At 45.7% G+C, this 23,996-nt stretch overlaps 1 pseudogene; it reads left to right on the top strand.

Annotated features, from left to right (window-relative positions):
• The first annotated feature begins 10,471 nt into the window (after positions 1 to 10,471).
• LOC147669092 (perforin-1-like) overlaps positions 10,472 to 23,996 on the top strand; it is a 32,880-nt pseudogene continuing 19,355 nt past the window's right edge.

Below are 23,996 nucleotides of genomic sequence, written 5' to 3' on the forward strand. Positions count from 1 at the left end.
ACTGTTGAGGTGGTCCATTTCTCTACAGAGTATGGACTTTACGGTGGAACACCGCCCTGGCACCGATCACGCCAACGCTGACGGTCTGTCCAGATTTTTCCGCCTTAGTGATGTGGAACTCCCTGGGGAAGGGTAGTTCCCCCCACATTTCAGCTGGAGGGGACACATGTTAGACCAGGCACCTTGGCGTGAGTTTCCCTTCCACGTTTTGCTGGTGTGCCTCCGATGTTTTGCTGGTTTTCCGATACTCAGGGCACTGCGCCACGGCCAACCCGTGCCGCAGTGCAAGTGCTCCCTATGGTAAATTGTACATGTGATTGATGTCCATGATTGGTTCATTGGATTTACTGTTAGTCCCTAGTAAAGTGCACCAGGAGTGCCAGGGCTTGTAGATGCCGATACTGCTAGTGGGCCTCCAGCGCTGGTTGCGCCACCCACAGAAGCAGCCTTAAGATGTGTCTGGGGTCTGCCACCGCAGAACCCGCGTGCAGTCTCGTACTGTCATGCTGGCTGGGCAAGTGCACCCACTTCCCAGCCTCTAAACCTTCCCTTAACTTCATATCAGTCACCACTATGGGAGGCCTGAGGGCAGGGTGCATTGTGAGTGTAAGGTAGGACAAGCCCTGATGTGTGTGGCATGTCCTAGTAGTGAATTACAACTAAATTCGTGTTTCACTATTGTAAGGCTACCTGCTTCCTTTAGGCCAGAACGGGCTGCTGGAATTATTACACTCTATAATCCCAGCAGGCTCAGGGAGCATGGTAGAGAGTCATGTTTAGTATGCCTGAACTCAGAATAATAAAATATTTCTTTTAGTAAAGTTTATTTTAATATCCTGTGTTTGCAAATGCTACTTTTAGAAAGTTAGCATTTGCTTGCCTAACCATTTCAGCCCGCCTCTGCTGGTATGTGTATCTGACTGTCTGGGATGTGTGAGTGACAGGGCTGGGGGACGACAGGTGGTGAAGGCGTAGATTGCACCTTAGTGGGAGGTAGGAGTGGCTCTTGACTCTGAATCTTGCTGTGCTCTGCCACCACAATGCCGGCTCCACCCTCCTGGGGAGCGACTGATGACTCAGCCGACACCTGGCCCAGGAAGGGCGAAGCCCCATCAACAAGGTACTTCTGGCTGCCCCTGTCCGCACAATGCTGGCTCCACCTACTGTGGGGCGTCTGATGTGCCTGCCCCTCACACTGAAAGCAGAAGCCGGATTGCACCCACCAGGGTACTCAAGGACTGAAAGTGGCTATGCAAAGGCCCCCCTGGCCTGCGAGAACAAAAGAAATGCAGTATAAAAGTAGGAGCCCTGCTCCTTGTAAATTAGATCCTGTTTGTGCTACAGAATGAACTCTGCCCGACGAGAAGGACCTGGAAGGACAAGGAAGGGTGCTGACTCTTGCCTGTGTCTGGTGCCTTGCTGCAGAAGGAGAGGAGAAGGAAAGACTACAAGAAGACTTTTGCTTTGTACAACTTTGTGCCAAACTCTGCTAAAAGATCTCCAAGGGCTTGCTGCTGAACTAGCCCCCTGACCAGCGCCCCAGGACCAGTGGGCGCTACACCCTGAAGAAAGCGACTGTGTGTGCTGCTTATCGCTGCAGTACTGACGGAGGAGTCTGGGAGCGCTGGGCAATCCTGCCACGCTCCCCGTAATCCAAGGCATCGACATCCCCCCGAGCACCGTGACCGGGGCCCCAAGCATCAGCGAGAGCAACGTGAGGTCCAGCCGCCGCTGGCCCGAACACCGTGACCGCATCTGCACCGGGAACCCGAGAGCAACGTGAAGGAGGACCCGTCCGGTCCAAGCTCCCGGATTGACTGCGCTTCGAGCTGTCCATCCACCTGCAAAGACGGACAGCCGCCCTGTGAGAACCCCCCTCTGGTCGGTATCCTGCCCGACAGCTCAGTTGTGAGCGCACAGCTGCAACCGGCACTTTGGCTGGGTACGTCCTGCACTTGGGGACCGTACTGCACCACACAGCCGCCACCTCCAGGGTCGGAGCGAACGACGAAGGAAGGACCCTGCCGCCACTGAACACCGCCGCCCCGGATGACCCGTGACCTGCCCGGCTGAGAGCCGCAGCGAACAGCGACCCCGGAAAAGCAACGCGACGTGGGACAGCTCCCCTGGAAGCCGCCCGCTCCACAAGAATTGGAAAGGTACTGTGTTGTATCCTCACGGTGCGAGCGTCCTGCAACTCGAGCTCGCACCGCGCTATCTGCTCCCCACGCGAGCCGCCTCTGAAACCGAGGCTCGCACAGCTCCGGGTCCTAGAGGCCCGATCTCCCATCCGAAGCGAGCAGAGACAGCGGAAAGCGCATTGAGGCGCTACAAGACACTGAACCTTACTGAACCCGGGCAGAAGGCCCAAAAGATTGCTTATTGCTAAGAAAGAACTGTGGCAACCTGAACTCAAGTAAACTGGAACCGCTATTGAAAGTTTGACAACTGTATTCACAAACCTGCTTAAAATCTATATAAAGATATATATTTTTACGAATACAGTTTGGTGTCATTGTGTGGTGGGTTGGTTGTGACGGTGTAATATTGCAAATGTTTAACCCTATGTGCCCCAAAGATTAGCCTACGACTGCTTAAGCCACACTACCTAGAGGGTAAGCAGAGGTTGTCTGGAAGGTAACCCTCAGCCCTGACGAGGAAGAGAGAGTCCCTGCTTGTCGTTAGTGTTGCACTGCGCCAACTAGAGACTCCCCCTTCCTATATATATATATATATATATATATATATATATATATATATATATATATATATATATATATATATATATATATATATATATATACTAGCAGCCTGTCCCGACGTTGTCCGGGTACGGAAAAGAATGTCTTAAATGGTTAGAATAGGCAAGGCAAAGTCTTTTTAAAAGTTCATGGCATAGTACATTTATTGTTTCATGCGACTTGCCTGTGCGGCTGCTCAGAACCCCTCTTTCTGTTGCGCGGAAGGTGAGCGTGTGCGCTGGGGTTTGTTGTCCTTTCCACAGAATGCGAACGTGTGTGTCCGCTCCTGCTGACGCCCCTGATCGGTCCTGGCATGCACACTGAGGGCGTGTGCCTTAGTAGGTTCACGCACTCCCCAAAGACTTGCTTGTTGCACTTAGGCGCTCCACATAGCGTCACTGCCAAACGTCACAACTCCAAGGACACTATTCCCCCTCTCCGCAATTCTTCGGGCGTCTCTGAAGGCACACGACCACCACACTGCTAAACGACACGCCCACTTCAAGACGTGTCAGAATGCTATTATTATCACACAGGACGTTTTTCTCACACAGAACGCTTTTCGCAAGCATTGCTTTACAGCAGAACGCCCTGGCCACAACGGACTAATTTGTCCCAACATGGTCTTTTTCTCTTGTAATCTGCTTATACTCACCTTTCCAATGCTGTATTGGGTGTTCTGATTGGCGCTGTGGTTCTGGAGCTTACTCGCCTCAAAGGTTTGGGCTCTCTCTTTATAATATTAGTATATATAGATAAAACCTACTGGCAGTCGTCGGTGGGCAGTTATAGTAAGGACCTAGTTTCCATAGGAAAATCGCTTTTTGACTTGCCTATAACTTTGGTGTAGTTTGGCATGTTTCCCATAGGTCCTTTAGACATGGCTACAGCCCAAACTGCTCAAGGGAATTACCCCAAATTTGGCAGAAAGGTAGATATATGGGAATTTTGGAGTCAATCAGTTTAGTGGTTATGAAGGTATTAAAATACATTTTCAATTGTATATCTGGGGAAATGAATCCTCCTTGTATCCTTTTCGGATTAGCGAACCATGTGTCAACAGCAATGCTGTGATTGGCTGACTGCAACTTGAGAGCAATGTTGTGCCCACCATTTTGTTGTTTGTTTTGTTGCCTGCAGGGAAAATAATGTTAAAAAGTGATAAATGGGGTCAAGGTATAGGTACTCTGACCCCATGGGTCAAATGGAAGGGTCTATGAAGGGCCCCTCATGGGTAGGAAATTGATCAAAAGCCTTTTTTTTATTTACCTCACCAGGAGTTGTGGATCATCCCTGGATTCTACCCGGATCCTCAAGGATTCATGTTGATTTGGGGAGGATCCAGAGATCCAGACCCCATTTAAAAAAATACACTTACTCACAGATCCACATACCTATTCACATACTCACTCACAAACCCACTTACAGACTTACTTACAGACCCAACCACTCAAACACCCACTCACACACCCATACAGGCTAACTGTCAGCGTGAGAGGCTGCTGAGGCTACGTTTGCTCTGTTATTTTTAAAAAAAACTGCTTTTACATTGTATTTTCTGCTAGAGTGAGTGCTTTTCAGCGCTCCGCTCTCGATTGCACTTCTTACCTGCTATGATCGCCGCCTCCGGCGCTACGTCCTTTTCTTGATCGCCACCTTGGCGCAACGTGTTCTAATAGCTGTTCTTTGCTCCTGGCACCGATCCGCCATGGCTTGTGCCGTTTGTAGCGGCGGTAGCCACACGAGCCCACTTTGACCCCCGCCCTCCATACTCACTTCCGCCCTGCTGCCCAATTTGCAGGTTAGCGGTACAGTGATTGAAGTAGGCGGCTGTACTTAAACCCGGCATCAAGGTCAGTTTGTTGCTAACTGTCAGCGTGAGAGGCTGCTGAGGCTACGTTTGCTCTGTTATTTTTTTAAAAAACTGCTTTTACATTGTATTTTCTGCTAGAGTGAGTGCTTTTCAGCGCTCCGCTCTCGATTGCACTTCTTACCTGCTATGATCGCCGCCTCCGGCGCTACGTCCTTTTCTTGATCGCCACCTTGGCGCAACGTGTTCTAATAGCTGTTCTTTGCTCCTGGCACCGATCCGCCACGGCTTGTGCCGTTTGTAGCGGCGGTAGCCACACGAGCGCACTTTGACCCCCGCCCTCCATACTCACTTCCGCCCTGCTGCCCAATTTGCAGATTAGCGGTACAGTGTTTATCTCCCTTGGTGTATTTAATGCCTCTATGGCGGAAGCGCAGCGGACGAGCGCAGCGGGAGCGCCGACTTCGCGCCGAAGTCGTGCCAAAGTCCTGCCCGTCTGCGCCCGTCCGCGCCAGCACGGGCCCAGGGCCTAGCCCTTCTGCTCAGATTCCTCTTTCTTACTCTCGATCCGCTCTCCTGCTGCTGCGGGGATCACTCTGCCCCTCGCATACCGTTCTAAACTGTCAAAATGCTCCCATTTCCTGCACCCACTGCTCCCTGGCCCTGGATTCCCTCGAATCAAGCACCGACAGTATGTCGTCCTCGTTCTGGAACTTACCCTCCCCTGTGCGTACTGTACGTCCCACATCACACAATTCCTCATCAGACCTGACCTTCATTAGCATTAACAGTAGGTCGCTCTCTAAACATAAGAGAGATATTTTTGACCTCCTGGAGTCAGATCGTCCTGCTGCCTTGTTTGTGACCGAAACATGGCTTAATGACAGCTCTGGTCCAGATATCGCCATGGCTCTCCCCAATGATTATACCTACGTCGGGAGAAACCGAGCGCTTAAAGACGGCGGAGGAATTGCTGTTATTTTCAAAAGAGAGTTCTCCTGCAAATGGGAAGACCTTGACTTCCCTAACTGTGAGGCGGGCCTGTTCAAATTAACTCTCTCCCCCCAATTTACCTTAACAGGTATCCTGATTTACCGCCCACCGGGGTCAGCGAGCGGTTGGGCTGCTGCACTTCCCGAACTCATTGCTCCTTTTTTAGCACAATCTACTAATTTTACTATTGTTGGGGATTTAAATATTCATTTTAATTCTGTCTCGTGTGCCATTGCTAAACGCCTCTTACAGAATCTTGAAGCTCTTGACCTGCATCTCCTTAATTCCGACCCTACTCACAAGGCCGGTAACCTCTTAGACCCCATCATTTCCAATCTGACGAGCATTTCTTATCAATCTTCTACCCCTGTTCTCTGGTCAGATCATTTTTTAGTTAATTTCTCTATTAAAACATGTGTAGCTGATACTCCCAGGCCAGACCTTCCCCATAAAGCTAGCAGGAACTGGAAACGTCTAGATCTAGACAGATTAAATTCTCTTCTGGCCAACTCCACCCCGTCAATTTCCAACATAACGATCAAAGAGCTACCCGCCATTAGATCATGGCTAACTACAGCTCTGGATTCCTGCCTCCCTACCCAAAAAAATAAATCTCAAATTCATCACCCCCCGGCTCCCTGGTTTAATGACTCCTTACGCCTTGAAAAATCCAACTGCAAAAAGCTAGAACGTATTTGGCGTGCTAAGTATAACCCTGAGCACAAAGCTAACTACAGGTCCGCTCTTAAATCCTACCACGCGGCATGTGACATCGCTAGAGCGAACTTTGCCAACAACACCATAATTACGGCTCAAAACAGGCCTAAGGCCCTGTTTAAAATTGTTAAGGAGCTCTCAGGTGCTTCCTCAGTTCCTAAAGATCCCTGTCTAGACACTGCACAGTGTAATGCTCTAGCCAACTTTTTCCGTGAAAAGATAGATAAAATCTATGCCATTTTTAATTCCACTCCTGTCACCTCTACTCACGTCGCTCAAAATCCCGACAACCCTCCCCTGGATACCCCTCCCTGTTCCCTGCCTACCACTTCCCAACTGCTTTCTTGGGATCCCATTTCCCCCGCACTTCTAAAAAAGTACCTCCAGGACATCAAATCTGGCTCTCCCCTTGACCCTCTCCCCCCTCAAGTTCTGTGCTCCCTCGACCCAGTTCCACTCCACATTATTTTGGATGTCCTCAACGCCTCCTTGGTAGAAGCGACTGTCCCTAATGAATGGAAGCACGCTATGGTGGTACCATTATTAAAGAAGGCCAACGCTGACCCCAACAATCCTTCCAACTTTCGCCCTATTTCATTGCTTTCTTGGTTCTCCAAGATTTTGGAGAAACATGTTAATTCTTTACTTAGCTCTTTTGTTGAATCCACCAATTTTCTCCATGGTTCTCAATCCGGGTTCAGGGCTGGTTTCTCCACGGAAACTACTCTCCTTGGCGTGTCAGAAACCATCAGACGCCAAGTGGATAATGGCGAGACGGTGGCACTCATCTTGCTTGACTTGAGTGCCGCTTTTGACACCGTCTCCCATTCCATCTTATTATCCACCCTGGAGGCAGTTGGTGTCGGTGGTACCGCCCTGGCCTGGATTGCTAACTTTTTGTCTGATCGCACGTTTCAGGTTTTTTCCTCCACTTCTGCATCATCCACCCTCCCTTCCTCTCACGGTGTTCCCCAGGGTTCTATCCTTAGTCCCCTTTTCTTCAACTTGTACGTAAGGCCTCTTGCGTTCCTGGCTGAACAGGCTGGCCTCACAATTTATTCCTACGCTGATGACACACAAGTCATCTATTCCCTATCTACTAATAAAAACCTCCCTTCCTCTTCTCTCCAAATTGGACTGAAGCATATATCGGACTGGATGTTGAAGCACAAATTGAAGCTTAACGGGGATAAAACAGAGCTGCTCCTGTTTGGCCCCGACACCTCTCTCTGGGGCCCACACCATTGGCCTCCGGAGATGGGTCCTCTACCCACTACATCAGTGTCTGCTCGCAATCTCGGTGTGATCTTCGTCAACCAACTTACTTTCAAACATCATGTTGTGAAAGTTGCAGCCACCTGCACTACCATCATCAGGTGGCTGAGAAAGATCACATGGATGCTGCCCACAGACACCTTGAGGACCGTCGTCCAGGCCCTTGTCATCTCACGCCTGGACTATGGGAACATCCTGCTCTTAGGTGCTGCCAAAGAGGTAACCAGAAAATACCAGGTGGTTCAGAATATGGCAGTCCGCCTGATTTGTCACCTTCCTGCCAGATCCTCGGTCACTCACCACAGGCGGAACCTGCACTGGTTGCGCATTGAAAGCAGAGTGCACTTTAAAGCACTCTGCTACATGTATAAAATCATGACTGATAGAGCCCCGCGCTATCTTGCTGCTCTAGTTCAGCAATATGTTCCCCCCCGCACACTCAGGTCCTCATCGCATAACAAATTTAAAATTCCGCGCATCCACAGAGCCAAAATGGGTGGCCGCTCGTTTGCTCTGTTGGCCCCATCCTTATGGAATTCTCTTCCTCAATCCTTGCGCACGGAATCGTGCTTTCTGAAATTCCGCAAGGGAATAAAAACCTGGCTTTTTAACAACTAATGTTCCTCCCTCCTTTCACCGATCAGTTTGCTCTAGCGCCGGGAAACCTCCGGGTAGCTGCGCGCTTAATAAATGTAATAATAAATAAATAAATACAGCAACTCACACACCCACTCACAGACTCACACAGCTTTCCCACACCCTCTTACACATCCTCACAACCACTCACACACCCACTCACATACCCATACAGCAACAAACACACCCACTCACTGACCCTCAAAACCACTCACACACCCACACAGCTTTCACACACCCACTCATGCACCCACGTACACACCCACACAACCACTTACACGGCCACTTAAGTACCCATACAGCCACTTATACACCCACAAACCACCAATACATCTACTCACACACCTACAAAGCCGTTCCCACACCCACTCACAGACACACACAGGCACTCACATACCTACCACACACCCACTCACCACTTACATATCCACACAACCACTCATATACCTACATTGCAGGGATGTTACAGTTAGCTAATAGCATTAAATAACCATAGAAATTACCTTATAAAACAAAAGTTACAAGGATGTTATAGATAGGAAATAAGATTGTAAAAACCTTAGAAATTCACTGAAAAAACAAAGGTTACACGGATGTTATAGTTAGGCTCGAATTTCACTCGTACAAAACCATTGGTGGTTATGAAAGTCTACGGACGAAACGCGTAACGAGCAACATTAAATACGACTACTGGGTGTATATCTGTAACTCCGAGTGTGCATTATTAAAAGGAATTGTGGATTTGTAAAATTGCCGTTTTTCGGGCATAGCCGGTGACATGCACCAACTGGCGAAGGGCTCGGTCTTTACATGACCTGACTTGGATGAGTAATATATATATATATGTATATACAAACCCAACTTAAAAACACAAGCAGTAAATTGTTACCTTAAATTTATAACTTCAGTACCATCTTTCAATTCCACGTACACATTTTCACCTGGACCTTATGTATACAATGATTGATAACAAAGACCTCTCTGAATTCTGAGGAACTCCATAAGAGGCTGTGCTTTATCCAGGTAGTTGGCACAAAGAGTACAAGAGAATAATTTGTCCATGTACTTGTCTTTGCGTCACTGCAACTGGCTATTAAACTGGAGAGTAGTGGCAATGATTCCTGAGAATAAGAGACTATGGTTTGTCCCTGCCATTACAATGGTGTATTCCATGGTGTATTTTGTTGGAGACTAAAGGGACTTATTTCCGAGAATAAGAGACTGTGCTTTATAATGCACTTGACACTGGGTCACAACTAGGGATATTCTATTGGAGAGTAGTGTTACTGAATTCCAAGAAAAAGAGACTGTGCTTTATCCACAAACTTGGACCTGTATCACTGTAATGGTGTATTCCATTGAAGTGTAGTGGCTTTGATTTCCAATAATAGATTGTGCTTTGCCCATGTACTTAGCCCTTTTTCACTGTAATGAGGTATTCCAATGGAGAGTAGTGGCACTGATTCCTGAGACACACTTTTAGACATAAGGAGGCAAATACCTCACATGTGATACTTAGATCTCATGGAGTTGAGCCTTTCTTCTTGAACACAAAGATGATCCCTGAGGTAACAAATCTGATAAATTCCATTTAGACAACAGAGCTACACCTCATGGGGCACAGAACACATAGACTAGAGTAAGCAGCAAGCAGAATAATTTTTTTGTGAGTATGTGGGTCTTAAGGCTCAGATCTCAGACAGCAGGACTGTGAGCCATTTTACACGGATCTCATTGGTTTAGACAGCAGAGCTAGCTGTCCCTCAAGTGAGATGCAGGATGCATGGATCTTGCAGGCTCGGGCCTTAAAACTATGTTGCAGGTGAAACCAGATTGGACAGGTTCAGGCTTCAGAATATAGAGCTATCTCTCAGATTACAACAATTTCACAGCTACACACATATGAACCACCTATTAGCTCCTACATATCTTACAGAATTAGGCCTGGGGGAGCATTGCTATGTCTTGAGGGATATAGATCATATAGACACATTCATTGGAGAGCTGAATCATCCTTCAGGTTTCACAGATTTTTCGAGCTGAGTGTTCAATCAGCAGATCACTCCCTAAACATATACAGATGTAAATCAATTGTATTACAGAGAGAAGGACCACCATTTAGTTACACAGGAGCTGGCTGCACGTGTGCCTTGCAAACAAAAAACCTTTCCCTCACCTACACAGGTCTGTGTTTCATGAAGTTTTGATGGGAGATCTGTCCTGTTTCTTATTTTGTAACTGATGACACACTAAATCCGCAGTTCTCACTGTCTTTGTTTTTATGTTATAGGTGGAAGCCATGATGCTTTTCAGAGGGATCTTCCTTCCCTGGGCTTGCATCATCATTCCTGTTCTTCTCGTCCCACCGGTCCATGCTCAGTGCACCTCAGGCACCGCAGCACAGTGCAGTGCTGCAAAGTTCATTCCGGGCCACAATTTGGGCGGAGAAGGCTTTGATATCATAACGTTGCAGAGGAAAGGTGCCTATGTCATCGATATGGAGAGTTACCTGACAAAAAATGAAACTTGCACCCTCTGCGAGAACTCACAACTCGCAAACCAACTGCAGAAGGTGCCACTGAATGTCCAGGACTGGCACGTGGACGTCAGGTGCTCCCGCTCAGTCACCAGCACAGTCCATGAGTCCAGCCTATCATTTGCCAACTCCACCAGCCGCAAAATTGAGAATGACTGGCGCATCGGACTGGACGTCATGCCCGTACCAGGAATTTCTGTTGGTTTGGTGACGGCAGGGTCTCACTCAAAGCTTTCAGAGTTTGCAATGCAACGTGGCGAAAAAGACAAGTACAGTTACTCCACCCAAGAAACGTCCTGCAACGTGTACAGGTGAATTTCTGTTGAAGAACCATGATTTTCAACCAAACTTGCAGCCAGACATAGTGCTGAGTGAGAGTTAAACTATTTGTTACATTTCGTGGGGCTTATTTATAAGTCCCTAGTGCCGCCAATACATCATTTTCCCCCATTTTAAAAGTGACGCACCGGTGGCGCAAGGTTCTTGTAAATAAGCCACGAGTATCTTCAAGGGCCGTGTGCGGGTTGAAAATCCCCCTTCTCCCTACAAGGGCATTGCCAAATTGGCAGTGATTTTCGGGGTGAGCTGGGTGTGGCTTTGTGTTTTTTTAATCCGATAAATAATTTTTTTATTGGTGGATTCCAAAACGTTAGTACAAACAAAAAGTATTATTACACATAGATATACATCGAGACGTATACAAAGATGAGGTCACAAAGCAGTAGATGGTTTTGGAACACTGATTGCTTTGTCACCCCATCTTCATTTTGTGCTCTGATGAATACACAACACTGTTACAGTGAAAAATGCCAATTCAGTAGGATTCACAAAATCTAGCCTCATTTAAATTAATGAGACAAAATTCCGTTTTCGAATTCTATTGATTGTGCGTGAATGCAGGGATGGGGGCAGGTTTCAGAAAGAATTAAAGGCATTCCCTGCAGGGACATTGAAGTTAGCATGCAGTGACTACTCTTTGGGGCATATTTACAAGATTATTGCGCAGTGTGGCGCAGCAAGCCATCTTGCTGCTCTGAGCTGCGTCTTTGGGAAAGCGCAGGGATACGTCGAATTTACAACAATACACCGCAACCTTGCGCTTTCCTCTGTGCTGGTGCACAATAGGCAGCCTAGCAGCGATGCAGGCACCCTTTCAACATGGTGCAAAGGAGCCTGCATTGCAGGAATGATTGTTTTTGTGCAGGAAGAGACTTCCTGCAAAAAATAAATCATTGATGGTGTTTTCCTCTTCTATGTGTGCTGCAGAATGAAGCACATATAGAGGGAGGAAAAACCAAAGAGAAATAGAGGTATTTCTCCTCTTTGCGCCACTTTAACACCTCTACTGAGGAGGCATTAGAATCTGATGCATTCCAAGGTTTACGAAACCTTGTAAATCTGGAAATGCTTCAGAATCTATGGTTACTGCATGGGAACACCCACAGCATTACCCATTGAACACCTCTTTCACACAGAGTAATGCATGAAAGGGGGAAAAATTTACAAGGTCATGAAAAGCTAAGCAAAGTTGCTTTGCATGGCCGTGTGAGGATGGGCCAGCATACTGCATCACCGGAGGGTAAAAATAAAGTGACGCTCCAGTGGTGCAAGGGCCTTGTAAATATGCCCCTTTGTTTCCCTCGATGCCTTCCGCTGTCACGCCTGCATTGATCATTGGTTTGCAACTGAAAATTGTGGAAAAAAATGACTGATACAATGAAATGTGATTCAGAAAGAGACAGGGGACACCTCTTCCATACCTCTTCCCAACATCCGAACGGTAATGAATCACAAAGTGTACTCAGTGAATTGGATACATCTTCAACTTCTAGTGTGAAAAGACTGCTTAAACTGCTCAGGTGCAAGTCACAACCACAAAGACCTTGAGTCATAGCCTTACAAGTATCTGAGAGTCTCACTTTACAATAAAATAACCTGCAACCTTCCCCCAGCCCTCAACTTGTAGACTATTGCATCTCTCTTCCCTAGCCCCTGTAAACATAACTCTATTCAACTACCCAATGTCTAAAACCTTCCAGTTCCTGACTGCTTAAACGTCAACTCTCTGACTTCTCCGTCTTCTCCCCCTCCTATCTATTTGTGCCACAACCAAATAGAATGAATGTCTTTCTTGTTGTCAAACATCCGTTCAAATTGCCACTCAGAAAAACCTTTTATGAGTTGTTTTCTGCCCCCCCTCAGATAATGCCCATGTTAAGGTTTACAACATCTTTACATTTTTACTTATACCTACCGCTTTCCCCATCGCTTCTCCCATCTGCATCAAATTCAATTCCATACCCTTTGGGGACAAATGGACACCAGCATCCCTGAAAAATGGACACTCCCTGTATCTCAACACTGGACTTGAAACCCTGCCTAGCCCCTAATCCCTGTAAAACATCTTCATTCCTCTGTGAAACTTCTTTCTAGCTTTATCTAGAGCTGCAATCTTTACTGCCTCCTTCCGTTCTCTTCAGGGTATCTGTAGTAAGTGAATAAATCCTCATGGAGACATTTTCCAGGTAAACAGGAATGCTTTAATAGGAGAGTACAGACAAACGCTACATCTTGACCAGACTCCAACTGGCAGGTCTGGAATGCTAATTCCCTGATGACATAGGAAAGAACATTAAGGAATTCTAATAGGAAGATATAAGGATAAACATAAAGAAAGGGCTAATAAGAATTGTGAGCAACAAAGAATTACATTTACAACACATCTCCTTACCTTGGAGCGAATGAAAATGATATCAAATTAATATGAATATTTAACACAAATAATCACTCAAATAAACAGGAGGTCGACGAGACCTTAAACTCCTAACATTGTTAGACACAGAAGAATCATTTGCATGTAAGTCAAGAGTATTTGAACCCAAACTACTAAGATGATGAGAAGCATCACCATCACCTTCCTCCCTTATACACCTATTGGAATTAAAGTTACCAAGATCTTCTTGTGTGGAAAGCATATAGCCACTATTGCATATTGAACTCACACATTTCTCAAAATTGTTTGAGTTTCCCTTTTGATACAGGACAATCCTTCTATAATTCCATTTCTCACCATTATACAAAACCACATAGTGTGGATGAACTTGTTCAACTAAAAATGGTCCTCTGTATTTTGAAAGTCCTTTAGAGATTCTACCCGGTTTGACTTTTACCAAATCTCCTACAGATATTTAAACAGAGTACACCTTTTGAGTACTACTCATAACATTCTCAACATTATAGTTTCTTGGACAGTTTCATCTGAAAAAACCCTTGAGGAAATGGAAATTTGTAAGATTCCCTTAATTACTCTATTGGCTCTCTCACAAAGACCATGTTTTATCCCATACCCTGTCAAGAATTCTTGCATCCTCTTAGAGATAAGCTGAGTTCCATTATCCGTAATCATAACAGACAGAACCCCTTCATCATTAAAAATATTCTTGAGAAATCCTATTGTGGATTCAGTGGTAATATCTTTAACGAACTTAACTGTTAACCACTTCGAAAATGCGTCAATCAAAACAATAGCAAAACAACAATTGTAAGGAAGCTCATCCATAGGTCCTATGAAATCTAAACACACACTGTGCCATGGCTTATCTGCAAAAACAATGTGACCCCAACTCGGTCCATAGTATGAAGGTGCCTGCCTATTGCCACTTATCCTCAGTCAAATTGCCCTTCATTGCCTTAATCAAAGCTATACCAGGTAGTTTTCATCTAAGTGAACAACTTTTACATCCGACAGCCTTCTCTCCCCAGTATACTAACTAAGCAATTAAGGTTGGCAGCAAGTCCATCCATTTCATCCCCCCCTTCCCTCTCTACCTCCCTGAGCCAGCACCCTCCGGCCAGCTCAGCGAACCCCAGCCAGGCCGCCGACAACCTCACGAAGTGGATCAGCATCTGCGCGGATGAGCTCGCCCCGCTGAGGACCCCGCCCAGCAGACCCGGAAGCAAGAAAGCCCCGTGGTTCACCGACGAACTCAAGAGCTCGAAGAAGAACTGCAGAGCCCTCGAGAAAGTCTGGAGAAGGGAACCTACACCGGACAACAGGACCTCCTTCAAGCTTGCCACCCGGAAGCACCACCAGCTGATCCGCGCCGCCAAGAAAACAGCATTCAAGGAACGGTTGGACAACAACGCACACAACTGCAAGGAACTCTTCAACATCGTGAAAGAGCTTTCCAACCCCAGCGCAGGAAACAACGACATCACCCCATCGCAAGACCTCTGCAACTCCCTCGCTTCATACTTCCACAACAAGATCGCGGACATACACAACAGCTTCAACAACCAACCAACGCACACCATGACCGAACAGCCACCCCCCACCACCACCCTCCACGCCTGGACCCCGATCAGCACCGAAGACACCATCCGCACGATGAACTCCATCCACTCCGGATCACCGACCGACCCCTGCCCTCACCACGTCTTCAACAAGGCCGACGCTGTCATCGCACCCCACCTGCGAGACATCATCAACACATCATTCGACACCGCCACCTTCCCTGAGAGCTGGAAACACGCCGAACTCAGCGCCCTACTCAAGAAACCAACAGCGGACCCCACCGAACTCAAGAACTACCGCCCCATCTCGCTCCTCCCGTTTCCTGCCAAAGTCATCGAGAAGACCGTCAACAAGCAGATGGCCGCCTTCCTCGAGACGAACGGATCCCTCGACCCCTCACAGTCCGGCTTCCGAGCCAATCACAGCACCGAGACCGCCCTCATCGCCGCCACCGATGACATCCGAGCCCTGATGGACAATGGAGAAACAGCGGCCCTCATCCTCCTAGACCTCTCCGCGGCATTCGACACGGTCTGCCACCGCACCCTAGTACAGCGCCTCAGCAACATCGGAATCCAGGACAAGGCGCTGGAATGGATCATCTCCTTCCTCGATGGAAGAACACAGAGAGTCCGCCTACCACCGTACAAGTCAGAGGCCTCCGAAGTCATCTGCGGCGTCCCTCAAGGATCATCTCTGAGCCCCACCCTCTTCAACGTCTACATGAGTCCCCTCGCGGCCATCGTACGCAAACACAACCTCAGCATAATCTCCTACGCCGACGACACCCAGCTGATCCTCTCCCTGACCAACGACCCTGCCTCCGCCAGAGCCAACCTGCACGAAGGGATGAAAGAGGTAGCCGAGTGGATGACGACCAGCCGCCTGAAACTGAACTCTGACAAGACGGAGGTCCTCATCCTGGGCTCTTCCCCCTCCGCCTGGGACGACTCCTGGTGGCCTCCCGCCCTGGGCACCGCACCCAAACCGACAGACCCTGCACGCAACCTGGGCGTCATCCTGGACTCCTCCCTCTCCATGACCAGGCAAGTCAACAACGTCTCCTCGGCGTGCTTCAACATCCTACGCATGCTACGGATGATCTTCCGGTGGATCCCCACCAAGACCAGGAAGACCGTCACCCAGGCCCTCGTCACCAGCCGACTGGACTACGGCAACGCCCTCTACGCCGGTACCACCGCCAAGCTCCAGAAGAGACTCCAGCGGATCCAGAACGCCTCAGCCAGACTCATCCTCGACATCCCACGTACCAGCCACATCACCGGACATCTGAGAGACCTTCACTGGCTCCCCGTCAACAAAAGAATCACCTTCCGCCTCCTCACCCACGCACACAAAGCCCTACACGACCAAGGCCCGAGCTACCTCAACAGCCGGATCAACTTCTACGCTCCCAAACGCCACCTCCGATCAGCCAACCACGCCCTCGCCGCCGTCCCCCGCATCCGAAGAACGACTACAGAAGGAAGGTCCTTCTCCCACCTGGCCGCCAAGACCTGGAACTCCCTCCCTCCCGACCTGCGCCTGACCCAAGACCACCTCTCCTTCAGGAAGAAGCTGAAGACCTGGCTGTTCGAGCAGTAGCGGCAGACCCCCCCCCCCCCCCCCCCCCACCCCCCCCCCCCCAGCGCCTTGAGACCCTACGGGTATGTAGCGCGCTCTATAAGTGTCACTGATTGATTGATTGACTTATGATCATATCTTCAGAGTCCAACTGCTTCCCATGCCTCCTAATTGCAACCTTTTTTCTGCCCAGTTGATAAAGGAGTGCCTGCAAATCCATATTGTCATCACACCCCTAGTGGGGCCAGGAACTGAACTTAAAACGAATAAAAACAGTTTAAGCCATCCTTTCAGCAATTCCCTGCCCCTTCCCGCATGTATCGCCTGTAACAGTACGATAACCATGTGCCAAACTCTTGATGTTGTCCCATGACCTACCGTGTTTCCCTGCCTCAGTTGCCACCCCTTTTCTGAGCAAATGCAGCCCATATTCCTCTTCTACCATATCCAACAACATTAATGTTCTCAGTTCTGTCAGCAATTGAAAACTTGTCACCCTCGACCTGTCCTGGTGTCTGAACACATCCTCACTATGCCCTCTTGCCTCCCCAACAAGACAATACACTAGACAAAACTGGGTAACTGGGTAAGCATTCTGTAGTGTCTGCATCTCTCTTTCCTTCTCATCCACTGTTGCCACATTGTGGAATGTTAGCATTCATTAATGATGTATTAGAATGTTGATTTCCCTGGCTCTGAGGAGTTCAGTTGGGAGCATGGGGCTTAGCTGAAAGGAGCTTGCTCCTGGTGGGGTTACTTATTTATTATCTTTAATTACCACCTATGGACCTACCATCTTGTACCATCTACTTAAAATAAATACATACTTTAAACTACTTGAATCCTGATCATCCTTCACAACAATGGCGACAATTTGGGCGAATTTATGCCTACTACTTCTGATAGAGCTCGCAGGTCACCCAACTAACTTTGTCATCAAATACTGCACACTTGGGCCCATAAAATATTCTCATTACACTTTAATCAGGTAACCTATGCTCTACTACCAGCAATTCAGTTCGTTTCTGTTTTTTTCCCTTGTACCTGACTTACCAATCCTCGTCACAGGTACCTAAGATCACAATGGATCAAGGAGCTAGCTGTGGAATAAGTAGACAACACAATACAATATACAATTTCAATAATGTTTGTACTCTTTATAATAACCACAGACTCAGAAAGTTTTGAAAACCTTTATCTAATCATCATCATCATCATATGCCATGAGCCAAAGATTTACACAGATCAAACTGTCGATAACTAGAATTAGAAATATCGTACAGCTATGAATGAGACAAAGAATCATTTAGAAATTGCAAATTAAAGGGAAGGAGAAAATAAGGAACACGCTATTTTAGATCAACAGACTTTGACAACTTCACTAAAGGCAGGTAAAGAAAACAGAACATGCTAATCAAAATAAACTTTCGAAATCCACTAATGGTTCAAAGGAAATGAAACTTATGCAATTTGATGTATCCAGATGTGCTTATTCACGATAGGGAGGGTAAGAATGGAACATAAACTATAAAAGACGATTTAGCATTTGACTAAAGGTAGGTAGAGAAATGGAACATGCTAATAGACAATTTATGCATGAAAATCTCATTTATAGAGGACAGGGGAGAAAAAGGGAACATATGCAATTATGCTTTATCCGAGACGTTAGGAAGGCAAGTTTGGATAAACGAACAACCACACAGATTTTATATTTACCTAGGGTAGAATGAAGACTAACCCTGGCCACGGGTCAGTTTGGAAAGACGGGAAAGGACCCTCAAGCACTTAGGTTGCCAGAAGGCGAGCAGGTACATTTCATGGACAGTCAGGACAGAATAACCCCAGAATTTGGATCAGGACCGGGTTCACCAAAGGGTACGACCAACACCCGCAGCTTCGGTTGCAACACCTGCGCTACTCCCTCTCTGCAAGGAATCTGCCAATAACCCCGATTGGGTTCTCAAAATCTCCCAGCAAAGTGCTTTGCCAGCACTTAAGGTTCCCCAAAACCCCAAGTGGGTCTGTGGAAATTCAGACAGAGTGCTCCGCAGCTCTCTGTATCAATCACCTATAGAGTACGTTGGGTCAGTGACAGGTCAGCTATTCGGACAAGTCGGACAAAATCTCTAGCTAAACCTAGGCTAGTTATACTGTTTTTCGGGTCAGTGTACCACCCCAAATGTTGCAAGTGAAAGGATCCCCTAGTTCTGATTGGACAAAGGAGGAGGTTAAGTCATCACACCACCTAAATTTTAGACTTTCTCAGGCTTAATATTCAGTTTTCGTACCCACCCCTTACATTCTAGTTTCCCATGGCACATGTTTTACAGAGAACAATAGAGTATACAGCAGTTTATTACAAATGTAACAATTTCAGGTACAGTTCATCTTCGTCCTGCTGGGTTACAGGTCGGTTCCCAGGAGCATCTTGGGCGAGGCTGCCAGCTGGCTGGGTTCCACTGCTGCATGGTTTTCTTTTCCCCATCACGTGACTGGTTCCATACGGGCTTCAAAGATGGGGTAGTAAGTACCTCCCCGGCCCAAAGAATACGATACATGAAAAGCAAGCAAAAACTATTTAGAAACACAGAATAAAAGATTACACTGTATACCATGAAATGGCTATACTATATCCCTTACTTTATAATAACTATTGCATTAGGGTAAGTGCAGGATAAACAGCTTTGCAAAAGCGGCAATGCAAGCTCAGAGCATGGGAGAACACAAAGCAGCCATCTTTAGCTGTATTGCGCATGAGCAACAAATTCCCACCAGAACTGCGAGTACGTCACGTCACATGAGTGTGACCGACGCACGCGCAGACTAAATTCCTGCGTGGCAGCAGCCATTTTAGGTGGCAAGCGTATTACTTTTTAGTAAACACATAGGCAAGCGTCTCTGGGACACCCCGTGTAGTGTAAAAATGTGCAATATTAGTAACACAAACAGGTTGATTACATAGTTAGAGTTATTTGAGGTTCATGAATACAAGCAAGTCGCTAAATGTGCAAAACCTTGCTCCATCACTTCAACCTCAAGGTAATGAACTTCGTTTTCAACTGACTACTATTTCACAAGCATACTGGCACACAAAGAACTCCACCAGTGACCATTTTACCAGTCGCCCTCATCCCAACAGTGCCAGTCCCTGCTGCAATTATAACTGCCTTTCTTCCTTTCTGTTGACAAGAAGCGTGTATCCCTTTCTTTCTGCCCGTTTTCAATGTTAGGATTCTCTGCTTCCTCTGTGCGGCGTTGCTCAGGAGAGCTCCTGCCCTAGGTGCTTCACGTTCCTTTCTTGAACTAAACCAGTTTGCTTCTATTATTTAAACACCTCCTTGTTTGACAATGTTACACTCAGAGCACCCTGCTGTGAGCATTTGGCACTTGTTCCTCTCTCATCTTGATGTCTGTCAAACCCAGGAAATTTCTACTTGTAAAAATAGACTTTCTAATCTTTCTGCATTTTGAAAAGAATGTTCACAGAGGGAGCACCTCACCGTTTGTCCCAACTTTTGGTGAGTTTTTATTCTTTCCAATTTCAGAATGTATTATGATGTCCTCATACATGCCCATCGGACTCCTACTTTGTGACTTTGTCCTTCTATGTCTGCCATGGCATTTATATTTCAACCCTGGACACTGGTTTTACAAACAAGTTCATGATTACACCATTAATTGTGCATCTCCCAGGCAGAGTTACAAGTGTTCCCCGGGTAGCATCTGACTGTGTTTTGTGATTATTTCCAGCACTGGGTGAAGTCAAGTGCAACATGTTTTTAACTTATTCTCATTTTTGGCCAGCGCTGATACTTGATGCCTACACTTTGCCAACTGACACATTCAAATTTAAAAAATAATGATGTGGCTCGAGCTCCAGAGCGCACTCACCTTCATCTTCTGGGCGTGCTGATAGCTCGTGACTCCCTCTGTGACGCTGTTGATGCTGATCAAAGCACATATTGCTGCACTAGCATGCTGTTAACCACTCGGCATGCCATCAAAAAACGTGCCACCATTTTGATTCTTCTCTGTAGTCCTGTATTTGTGTTCACTTGCTAGTACGGTGGTGGCACAATAAAGTTAATTTCCTTGGTGCTCCCAGCTTTATAAAGCTAAATTAATCGGCGTTTTCAATGAACTTCAAACAGCAATTCATTTTAAAGTCACTTCTCTGCCAAGCCCTTGAGCTTTTCAGAACAAGTTTATTGCCAGCATTTTGGATGGACCGTGTATTCTGGCTTTGACATCGTTTCTCTTCAAATTCAATTCATGAAATAAGACACTTGGAACAACAGCGCATGCTCTACAGTGCACTTTTTGAAATGAAGCTACAATCTGCAGGAAACATCTATTTTGTCATTTGGACGCTGTGCAGTCTAGTGAGAAAAGTGTCAGAGTGAATTGCTCCTGGTCATTGCTGTTTTTTTTAACCGGCATTACTTAAATCCATGGTTTGTTTTATTTTGCACAGTTAATGTTATCACGTGCATATCTCATGCTCTTGTCATATCTAGTACGTTTCTGTACTTGATTTATTGGTTGGGTGCCCACATTTTCATAATTTTTGCTGTGTGGTTGTGAATTTTTTTTAATTTTTTTACTTATAAGTGTATCCCGTGTTTAAAACATGTTTTGAGAACACTGTTCTTGAATTTGTTCTATCTTTCTTCCTGATGATGCACATCTTGATTCATTATTATTCTATTGAGCATTTCATATATCGTATTTCTCTTTGATATCTTTCATTATTACTTTTTACTCTTTATACTTTGTGGGTCCTTACCCTTTTTCTCTTTAGGGTATTTATGATCTAGGAGCTGGTTTTCTTACACCCATTACACTTGATATACCCTATGCCTTTGCCTATTTATACTAGTTTTAGTGCTCAAAGTGCCATGTACACTATTCATACATGTTTAATGCTTGGTTCTAATTTCAATTTATGATGCATTTAGCAGTTCTCTCTGTTTCTTCTGATCGAATGTTCTTTTTTGTTTCATATGATAATTGCTGACGTAAGTTTTAAATTTTGATGGTTTTGTGCACAAAACCCTTTGAAGACAACAAGGGTTCCCTGTATGCAAATTAACAATCAACCCCTAGGTCAGGGAATAAATCAATGGAAAAAACTACCTAGGCAGTCATTTATAAGTTAAACACACACTGCGAAAAAGGACCAACACTGAGAGTGAACAGCTTCCAATTGAAAACATAAGTTTATTACAGTCACATAAACAATAGTTAAAAAGTACATTTCATAAAAGGTTGAATTCACATTAATCATAACATAAAAATTCTTGAACATAGAGGGGTGAGTTGTATGTCGACGCGTTTCGGCGACCAGCGCCTTTCTCAAGACAATTTTTACAACTATCACAGATGGGTAACAACGTCAAAAATAATTGATGATATTGACGTTAGAGCGGTTTCATCTAATATTCTGAACCAGAGCGAATTTGATACAAGACTAATTCAGTAATGTTGATGACTATTTTAAAGACTTGTCATTTCCTATGGTCTTGCTAGTTAGTTGATAAATATTTCAATCTGTAGTTCTAGGATTAAAAACTGCCTAAATACGAGCTTTAGAAAAGTGTCACCTCCACACTGTAATTATATGCTAGTTGGGTCTCAGGGTCTGAGATGCTCACAGTATCAGGCTTATTATCAAAAAGTGACCGTCACTGATAGGGGGTCAGAAGCTGTTTAGAAATTTCTGTGTATGTGATGGCCTTACATACACTTACGTCCGATTCCGTTGTTGATGGCTGGTAACTTCTCTGCACAATGGCAAGATGAAGTTGGAGCGTGTAATTGCAATAGATGCAGCTTTCCAGATACCTTTAAATACTGGAGTTGAAGTAGCGTGGAGGCGAACGTCTGCTTCGGGCGTAGTCCCGGGATGAAATGAAGTGCACAAAACCTTCATTCTTCTTCTTCATGAGCTCTATGATTCTTCAACAATTGTTATGCCAGTTTTCTCCTTTGCGCAAAGATTTTATTCATTGATTTACATGGCAATTGAGGCTTTACCTCAAATTTCATTTACGTTCGTACTCCTTTTAGGTGTCATGCTCTCACCTTTCTTTCTGCTACTCAGCTACAATATTCCTTCTGGCTTCTTCTTTCAGGAGTACTTTTCTTCTATATTCTGGTTGTTTTTTTCTTTCTCTGACGTTCATTGGTGTTCATCTCCATACCTGTCTGGCCAACAGTTGTGTTTTGATGTAACCCTCAACGTTTTGCCTTTTGTTGGTATTCTTGTCCTTTTTTGGATCTTTTGTTCTTGTATTGTTACTTCTTCTCTTTCATTAGTTTTCAGGGAGAAGATCGCCTTTCTCTTGTATTTTCTATTTCCTCTTTTTTTTATGAAATTGTTTTATTTTCTATTTTCCTCTTATTTTATGACATTCTTTCTTTCATCCTTACTCTGTTTCTTTTATAAATCCCTTGCTTTCATCTTTACTGCGTTCTTTCATGTCTTTCTTCCTTTTCTATTCTTTTCATGATGTTTCCTTTTTTTACCCTCTTTGTTCTTTTGTTTATACAATGTGACGTTGGACATTTTGTTTCTATTATAAAAGAGGGAGATGTGTAGTGTCTGCATCTCTCTTTCCTTGCTCATCCTCTGTTGCCACCTTCTGGAATGTTAGCATTCATTGCTGATGTATTAGAATGTTGGTTTCCCTGGCTCTGAGGAGTTCAGTTGGGAGCTTGGGGCTGAGCTGAAAGGAGCATGCTCCTGGTGAGGTTACCTATTTATTATCTTTAATTACCACTATGGACCTATAATCGTGTACCATCTACTTAAAATAAATACATACTTGAAACTACTTGAATCATAATCATACTTCACTACACCTTCACTTAAAACCGATATTCTCTGTGCTCTCTGATCTGAATTTGATTTTCACAACAGTATCAATACTCCTTCAGACATAAACTTGATGTCCTCCGTCCTAACTGCTCTTTCTCAGCAGCTCAGAAACCTCAAAATGAACATCCAACACATAACAGCTGAAAAAAGCACAGTCTTGCCTTTCCTTCTGCACACCTTTGGCAGTGTAGCCTTCAACCTACAAATCATCGTCCGAGTCAAAGGTTTCTGCACCCTCCCCAAATTGCTCAACTCACTACTCCATCCATCCAGTATCCTAGACCCCAATTTGCCCACCAGAAGGACATATCCCAACAGCAAATTACCAAAAAATGCTGCACTGACAACCCTATCCGCTATAGTTAAGAGAGTTAAACCTTTCTCAATCATTGACATAACAAACTTTACCACATCTGCTGTTCTCTTTTGCCTGTTTAGCCAGGCACCATCTCTTCTCTGTGCCCCTGATTGCAAAAACTCCTTAGAAGACTGCGCATAGGCTTTCCTGGTAGACCCGGCAAAAACCACAA

Source organism: Lissotriton vulgaris, unplaced genomic scaffold (genome assembly GCF_964263255.1).
Source record: "Lissotriton vulgaris unplaced genomic scaffold, aLisVul1.2 SCAFFOLD_1100, whole genome shotgun sequence".
Taxonomy (NCBI): Eukaryota; Metazoa; Chordata; class Amphibia; order Caudata; family Salamandridae; genus Lissotriton; species Lissotriton vulgaris.